The sequence below is a fragment of the Staurois parvus genome, unplaced genomic scaffold (genome assembly GCF_062004578.1).
Source record: "Staurois parvus isolate SC_StPar_1 unplaced genomic scaffold, SC_StPar_1.0 ptg000025l, whole genome shotgun sequence".
Taxonomy (NCBI): Eukaryota; Metazoa; Chordata; class Amphibia; order Anura; family Ranidae; genus Staurois; species Staurois parvus.
Window position 1 is genome coordinate 17876347 of NW_028317821.1, and position 9432 is coordinate 17885778.

A 9432-nucleotide genomic window follows, 5' to 3' on the forward strand; every position below is an offset into this window, starting at 1 on the left:
TGCAGAGCGGCAGGCAGAAGAATAACAGGTCACAAGCTGGGTTCAGTAACGGGAGATCAGGCAATCAGGAACAGGTAGAGAATAGTCAGGACGTAGCCAGGGGTCAGAGCAGGAGAAGACAGCAGTATCAGGGCAGGCTTGGGTCGGCAACAAGGTATCAGGAACACAGGATTAATCAGGAACACAGGAACAGGACAAGACCAGAAGGCGATTTGGAGATGCACAGGGCAGGTTTAAATAGGCCGCCCTGTGCTCTCATTGGTGCAGCCGCGATCGCTAGTGCGCATGCGCGGCCGCCGCCGCGATCGCCTAGGATTCAGTGCTTGCTGGATCGGACGAGTCGGCGCTCTGCGCATGCACGCACCGCCGAGGCGCTGGGATCCCTGACTCTCGTAATGTTTCCCACTGTGGGGATGTGTGAAATATTCCCCACAGATCAATGAGTTGCATACATTACAATTGTAACACTTGTAACAACCCTGTCTTTCTGAGAACTTGAGCAGTGCCTTAGCATACTTGGTCCTAGGGTCTGCTTGAACTAATAAGTCAAGTAGGGATCTACCTCGCTTATGTACCAATAACGGTGGAAGTTGGGTGATAGAGTGTCATCAGCTCTAAACATGTTCATATTATGCATGACCGATTGTTTAATACGCTCAGATTCCTGATTGAAGCCGTGTATAAATAGCAAACTGTTGGCGGCCCTAGGGCTGCTTTGAAACTTTGCTGTAGCTCTGGCTAATGCCTGGTCAAGTACTCAGTATGGCTGGATCTAGGGGGGGTGCTGGGGTGGGCTGTGCCCCCCCAGATGTCAGTTCGGCCCCCCCCAGACCTGCCTGTCTGATATGTGTCAGAACAACAGTGTAGCTGCAGCAACCTACACACAGTGCCAATTGAAGCTTAGGCTGTCTGTAACAGAATCCAGATTATTCATGTGCTGTGTGTAAAGGGGAATTCAGTGATCTGTGAGCAGGCTGAGTGTGGTATTTCTTTAGTATCAGTAGGTGGGCAGAGGGAGGTTGTCTGTCAGAGAATATGCAGGCTCTCAGCTTAGTTATGTGCCATTTGTCAACGGTGCCTTGTGATGCCTTGATCTGCCTACCCACCAAAACAAAAGAAATACTACACCTGGTCACAGATCGCTGAATTCCTCTTTACACATAGCACATGACTTAGGCTGGCCATACACTATACAATTTTCTGTCCAATTTCTGCCAAATTTCCTTTAGATTTATCTTAAACTATGTAGTGCAAGGGCTTGCCTAATTGGGTACAATTGGAAATGTTGTTTAGGTTTGACCTCATATCATATGGTTTTTGGTAAATCTAAAGCAATTTTCTAAAGAAAATTGTATAATGTCTAAGGCTGGCCATACACTATACATTTTGTTTGAGAATTTTGCTTTAGATTTACCAAAAACCATATAATATGAGGTCAAACTTAAACAACACTTTCAATTGTATCCAGTTAGGCAAGCCCTTGCACTACATAGTTGAGGATAAACCTAAAGGAAATTGTGCAGAAATTGTAAGCAAATTGTATAGTGTAAGGCCAACCTAAGGCTGATCATAAATTATACAGTTTTCTTGAGAATTTTGCCTTAGATTTACCAAAAACCATATAATATGAAGTCAAATCTAAACAACACTTTCAATTGTGTCCAATTAGGCAGACCCTTGCACTACATAGTTGAGGATAAACCTAAAGGAAATTGTGCATAAATTGGACAGGAAATTGTAAGCAAATTGTATAGTGTAAGGCCAGCCTAAGACTGGCCATACATTATACAGTTTTCTTGAGAATTTTGTTTTAGGTTTACCAAAAAACCATATAATATGAAGTCAAATCTAAACAACACTTTCAATTGTATCTAATTAGGCAGGCCCTTGCACTACATAGTTGAAGGTAAATCTAAAGGAAATTGGACAGAAAATTGTATAATGTATGGCCAGCCTAAGCTGGATTCCATTACAGACAGCCTGAGCCTCGATCGGCACAGTGTATAGTAGCTGTCAGTAGACTCTCAAGCTTAGCTCAGTTATTTGCTGTGTGTGAAGAGTTCGACTCTTTGACCAATGCAGCTTTCTTCCATTTTGGTGGTTAGGCAGAGCAAGACTCTCTGTCAGGACTCCATTCTCAGCTGAGTTATGTTCTGTGTTAGGAAGAAGCAGCTCTGAAGTGTCCATATCAGCCTGCCAGCATCTGCTATGGAAAGAGCAGGACCAGAGGTGATGACAGGTATCCACGCTGCAGGCAGTGGAGGAGCGGGGCCAGGTTTTTAATGGTACAGAAGTGCGCCATCTGTACCCTCACCCTGAAGAGTAATACCAGCTCCTGCTCCCTGCATTTAGAAGTGATTTACTCTATCTTTTGTGAAATAGATACTGCCATTATTGAGATCTGCTAGAGAGACAGAAAAAGGAGGAAGGGGACTTCCATAGCTTTATCTGTGGTGTGGTAGTGCAACAAAGTCTATGTAGTGCAGTGTGCATATGTGCCTCATTTAGCTAACATTCCCTAGCTCATTGTTTTTGTCAAAATATATTAGCAATTCATTATGTATCATTTCTTAGTACGTATTGACCTAGATCAGCAATGGGCAAACTACGGCCCGCGGGCCGTATATGGCCCGGCGGACCTTTTAATCCGGCCCGCGGAGCTAGGCTCCTCTCAGTCCGCCCTGAAGACTGGTGTAGCATGAAAATCTGTCTCCTATGAGGATCTGTCCCCCTCGACGTATCTGCGCATGTGCCGGAGATCGCCGATCGGCTGCTAATGCCTGAAACTGGCACATGCGCAGATACGTCGAGGGGGACAGATCCTCATAGGAGACAGATTTTCATGCTACACCGGAACGGCGCGGGAAGACGGCGAGAGGAACGCACGGAGCAAAGGTAAGTGAATTGACACAGGGGGGACTTGGGGACTTAATATGGGGAATGAATTACTATGGGGGATGAATTACTATATGGGGGATGAATTACTATGGGGGATGAATTACTATATGGGGGATGAATTACTATATGGGGATGAATTACTATGGGGGATGAATTACTATATGGGGGATGAATTACTATATGGGGGATGAATTACTATGGGGGATGAATTACTATATGGGGGATGAATTACTATATGGGGGATGAATTACTATATGGGGGATGAATTACTATGGGGGATGAATTACTATATGGGGGATTAATTACTATGCTTACTATGGGGGAATATTACTATACTTACTATGGATGACACATACACATCATTCATCTACTCTTGGTCCGGCCCCCGGGTCCAATATATGAACCCATTGCGGCCCTCAAGTCAAAAAGTTTGCCCACCCCTGACCTAGATGGTAATGCAACTGAAAAGCCCGGAGAGAAACGTACCTGTGCGTGCAATCCTGGCTTTATCCAGTGCTGGCAACAGAGGTCAGCACAGGGCTCCAGTGGATCCAAAAATCGAAACAGTGACATCTTGTGGAAATGGTGACTTTAACAGCTTATTAAAAAATGTATTAGATTCCATTACAAAACTTACTAATAATTTAAACAAATATGTTAATAGTGATAATTTGTTAAATAATAGTCATGCTAATGTGTGGGTTAATAAGGATAGTAATGTTTTTTTGTTTTTTTTTTAAATGATAAATAGTAATTTAGGTAGCATGAGTATAGTTAAAAATAATGCGGGAACAATATTAATTCGTCAATACGAGAAACATGTTTAACCACCTCCCGCCCACCATATAGTCCAATGACAGGCGCAAGGTGGTTCTCTCGTTCTGCGAGGATGTCATATGATGTCCTCCTATTCTCACCACGCATGCTCGGCTCTGGGAGCGCACAGCGGGGCGATCGGAGGTGCGGTGTGTCCCTCGGACACAGCGGATCACCAATCCACAGAAAGAGCCGAAGATGTCGGCTCGGTCATGTGATCAGCTCAGTGTCCAATCACAGCTGATTGCATGCAAACAGGGAAATGCCGGTTATCGGCATTTCTCTCCTCACGAGCTGTCACGCTGACAGCTCGTGAGGAGAGCAGAGCCGGTAATCGGCATTCCTCGGAGGGGACATCTACACTGATCATCAGGGCACTGATGATCAGTGTGCCCTGATGATTTGTGTAGCCCCAGCAGTGCCACCTGCCAGTGCCCATAAGTGCCACATCAATGCCACCTGCCAGTGCCCATAAGTGCCACATCAATGCCACATATCAGTGCCTATCAGTGCACATTAATGCCAGATATCAGTGCCCATCTAAGCTGCCTGTCAGTGTCACCCATCAGTGCCAGCCAATGCCGCCTATCAATGCCAATCAGTGCCACCTATCAGTGCTGCCAGTCAGTGCCACCTATCAGTGCATCAGTGCCGCCTATCAGTGCCTGTCAGTGCAACCTAACAGTGCCAGTCAGTTCCACCTATCAGTGCCAGTCAGTGCCGCCTATCAGTGTCACCTATCAGTGCCATATATCAGTGCTGCTTTTCAGTGCCTATCATTTATGCCTGTCAATGCCCATCAGTGCCACCTACCAGTGCCTCCTCATCAGTGCCCATCAGTGCCACCTATCAGTGTCCATCAGTGCAGCCTATCAATGGCCATCACTGCAGCCTCATTAGCGCACATCAGTGAAAGAGAAAAATCACTTATTTACAAAATTTTATAACAAAAACTAAGAACAACATTTTTTTTCTTCAAAATTTTCCGTGGTTTTTGGTTTGTTTAAGAAAAAATAAAAATCCCAGAGGTGATTAAATACCACCAAAATAAAGCTATATCTGTCACAAAAAAACGATAAAAATGTCATATAGGTACAGTGTTGCATGACCGCGCAATTGTCATTCAAAGTGTGACAGCACTGAAAGCTGGAAATTGGCCTGGACAGGAAGGGGGTATTAGTGCCCTGTAGGCTAGTGGTTAAAAGAAGTGTTGCCATGTGAAATATCCCTGCTGGGATATAATTTATCAATGCAATTAAAAGAAAAAATATGGAAAGGAGAATTTGTGAATATTCTGTCATTTTTACTCTCAGCAAAAGATTTCACAGGCAAAACAGATAAAAAATCCGACGATGAAGATAGGCATAGACCAGTAGCAAGACCATTTCATAATCGGCTACAAGCTTTTGCAATATATTCTAGCGTGCTAGGGCAAAAACACCCAGAGCACTGCAGCGGTTAATTCCAACATTTGGAACAAGTTTTGGAGGCCTATAAAAATTTTGAAGGATTAGGATGATATCATTACGATGAATCTTTCCAGCAAAAACTATCTATATATCCATCACTAAAATGGGGTATGAAGGACGTAGGCTTGTGGCTAAATTTAATATTACCTCAAAAACAGACATTTCAAAAACCTCAATCTTCTGTTACAGTATCCCCTTATAAAAGGGGATATTGTTACACATTCAATGAAAGTCAATGTAAGGGTCATGTAGGTATAAACATGAATGTTCGCATTGTTCAGGTCCACATCCAATTCTTAAATGTTTCAAAAGAAACATGGTTTTTCAAGGACAAAGAGAGAATGTATCAAAAAGCCAGCACACCAGTGAATTTGGAAAACATGCGTCAATGGTTGGAAATGTATTCAAACAAGGAGACAGCTAAGTTTTTAATGGACGGTTTTATGAATGGTTTTTAGTTACCAATATTTTCAGGTTATGGATGTAATATTTTTGATAATTTAAAGTCAGTAGATCAATTTTCACATATTGTTAGAAAAAAATTAGAAACAGAAATAAAAGAAGGACACATGGCTGGTCCTATTAAGGAACCACCTTTTCATAATTTTAGGATATCGCCACTTGGTATCATTCCTAAAAAAGAACCAAATACGTATCGGCTTATACACCACCTATCATTCCCAAAAGGCTTTTCTTTAAACGACAAAATAGATGAAGGATTAGCTTCAGTATCATATTGCACTTTGAAGAAGTCATTCATAAAATAAGAAAGTTTGAAAAAGGAGCATTGCTAGCCAAGACAGATATAAAGGCAGCATTTAGGCTATTACCTATTAACCCAGAAGCTTTTAACTCATTGGGTATCCATTTTGAAGGTCTATTTTACTACGATAAATGTTTACCAATGGGCTGTTTACTGTCTTGTGCGTATTTCGAAAACTTATCAAAATTCTTACAATGGGCAATTGAAAAAGAATCAGGCCAGAATGGGATAACTCATTATCTGGATGATTTTTAGTTTATAGGCCTGGCTTTCTCAACAATATGTGTAGACATGCTTCAAATGTTCAGTAAGGTAATGCAGCATTTCGGTATACCATTAGCAAATGAAAAAATGATTTATCCAACCACAAAATTGGAATTTTTAGGAATAGTCATAGACACAGAAAAATTTTAATTTCGACTGCCAAGAGAAAAAATAGAAAAATTGACAACAATGATAACAAGTTTTTTAAGAAGAAAAAAAGGATTATTAAAAGAATTACAGTCATTATTAGACCTAGTGGCATTTGCATCTAGAATAATGCCAGTGGGAAAAATATTTTCGCGTATGCTTTATTTAGCGATTTTGGGTTTAAAATCTCCTTTCTCACATGTAAGATTAACTTGTGAATTAAATGAGGATTTAGTAGTGTGGTTACATTTTTTTGAGGAATATAAGGGTCGTTCGCTTTTTCAGATTGAATTTATCTTTGCAATTGATTTCGAATTGTTCACTGATTCAGCTGGCTCATTTGGTTTTGCGGCAATATGGAAATCACATTAGAGTTGTGGTAAATGGCCGTCAAAATGGATTAGAATGAACGCAACAAAGAACATAGTTTTCCTCTAATAGTAGCGTTGGAATTATGGGGAGAGCACTTTTCCAACAAAAGGCTATTAGTACAGACAGATAATAAAAGGGTTATGTACGCAGCAAATTGTTTATCATCTAGGTCAATTTTTGTAGTAAAATTGTTTGGATATTTAGTTTTGAAATGTTTAAAATTTAATATTTGGATTAAAGCAAGATATGTCCCAGGTAAAGAAAATCAAATAGCTGACGCCTTATCTCGATTCCAGATATCAAGATTCAGACAATTACTTCCGACAGCAGATTTAAAAGGTTTCGAGTGCTCAGATCACCTGTGGAACCTGATTTAAACTTACTGATAAAGGCCATAAAAAATGTGGTTTCTAACAGCACATGGGTTGAATATTCATCTTGATTGGATAAATGGAAGCACTTTTCCAGAGAATTGGGTTTTCAGTTCGATTCCCCATCTGAGAATACAATTCTTTCTTTTTTGTGCTCGTTAATGCACATGAATTTTGCTTATAGCCATATAGTTAAAATTCTAGCAGGAGTTTCATTTTTCCTCAAGTTAAGTAATTGTCCAGCATGTACATCATTCTTTTGGGTGAAACAAGCGCTCAGGGGATATAAAAAACAGCATTATTCTCCAGACACAAGATGTCCCATATCTATCATATTGTTAAAAAAGTTATGTAGGATTACCAAAGAAATTTGCTTTTCAGAATTCAAAGCATGTTTAGCATTTTTTGGAGCATTGCACATATCAGAACTATTGCCCCCAAATAAAAAATCAATGTCTGGTCTACTACTACAAAATGTGATTGTTTTGTAAAATGGAATTAGTTTGTTTATTTCATTTTCAAAAACAGATCAGGCTGGAAGAGGAAAATGGATTAATCTTTATACTTGTGGAGACATGGATATTTGCCCTTTCGTCATGGTAAAAAAAGTATTTAAATATTAGACCATCAACATCACTTTTAACCTTTAACTAAGTATTAATTTAATGCCATATTTAAAGAAGGCATTAAAAAATTAGGTCTTATACAATTTAAATTCACATCTCATTCGTTTAGAATAGGCGCAGCTACGGAAGCTGCAAAAATGGGCTTGGATGATGAAATAATAAAAAAATTAGGTAGATGGGAGTCATAACGTTTCCAATTATATGTTAGACCTAACCTGTCTGTTTAATTCTTCAGGTGATAGAAGATATATATGGATACTGGGACATTTATTTGTCTACTGGGCTTTGAAAAGAGTGGCTCAGCATTGATATTCAGCTAATTTAACAATGGATCCAGCAAAAATTCTAATTGTATGGAAAGGAATACGTGGTCTTAAATGGTTTAACGTGTTTTTTCATCTTTCCAGTTTGAAGTTTGGTCTGCACCTGAGATATTAATCATAGACCTTGGGGGAAATGACATAGGCAATGAGAAAACTCTAGAACTAATGTTTGTGATGAAACAGGACTTACACCGTTTCCACTTATCATCCCCAAATACTACCATTATCTTTTCAGAAATAGTCCCTAGATTTGTATGGTTAGTTAATCCTCAATTAAAAAAGTTGGGAAAAAATTAGGAGAGAACTAAACAAGTCTATGGAAAAATTCATGCCTCTGATAGGTGGAATTTCATACCGTCACACGGATCTAGGAGAAGTTAGTGGCATTTATCATTCAGACGGTGTACATCTATTGGACGTGGGTATAGACATCTTTAATTTAGGATTACAAAATAGTATAGAATTGGCTTGGCCTTGGGTAGGCCGGACGTTGTAAATAGTCAGGCTGGTGGGGACTTATTAATAGAATTATTTCAGATAGCTCGAGTCCTTACAGACTGAGCAAGTTTATTCATGGTTGATAATTAAAGTGTAAGAGTTTTGAATAAATTATATTGCAAATTTAATTTATGTAATGTGAAATTACCAATAAAAGTGCCGCGGCCAAAATTTTATGCCAAAAGAAGAAATATTGTGTGTGTCATTATTTAAATTTAAATAAGTATAGTTATTTCGTGGATGAGGTATAACGTGTGGCCTGCATTCCCATGGATATTTGTCCAGAAGCATCAGGACTATTAGTACAGCTAGAGAAACAGACATTCTTTGAAATAGGTGAATATCTTGTCCAGATTCTTGGTGCCTTAATACCGAATTGCAGAATAGAACTAATTCTATTCTGCAAGCTCGCTCAGTAAAGTAAACCTCTGTAGAGCTGGGGAGGTTATCACATCCTGTTTGCAAGCACTGAAACATATGTGAGGAAATCTTTCAAGTTTGAACAAGCACACAATCCACCTGCAGCAAACAGACAATGAAAAATGAATGATTCCTCCAAAACCAGTGTCTCTAAAAAGAGCCATGCTCAACATTCTGGACACAGCCATTGCTGAACTTAAAAATAGATTTTCAAAGCAAAATCTGGACCTCATGAAGGCAGTAGATTGCCTTATTTTTCAATCTAATTCTTTTCTATATCTAGTGTTTCTGCACCATCTGCAACTGATTGCAGACTCAAAATGTGCTGACACTGACAGCCTTAAAAATAAAATTCTTGTTGCAAAACCAATGTTGCTCAAGAAATTTACCACAGAGATGGACCTGTCTGCTGTTTGCGCACATGTTAGAAGCTATAAGGAAGCATTCCCAGAACTGTATGCACTG

The 9432-nt window shown here is 39.8% G+C and overlaps 1 pseudogene; it reads left to right on the top strand.

The window, feature by feature from the left end:
• The first annotated feature begins 3347 nt into the window (after positions 1 to 3347).
• LOC149471966 (uncharacterized) lies at positions 3348 to 8545 on the top strand (annotated as a pseudogene).
• Positions 8546 to 9432: the final 887 nt, after the last annotated feature.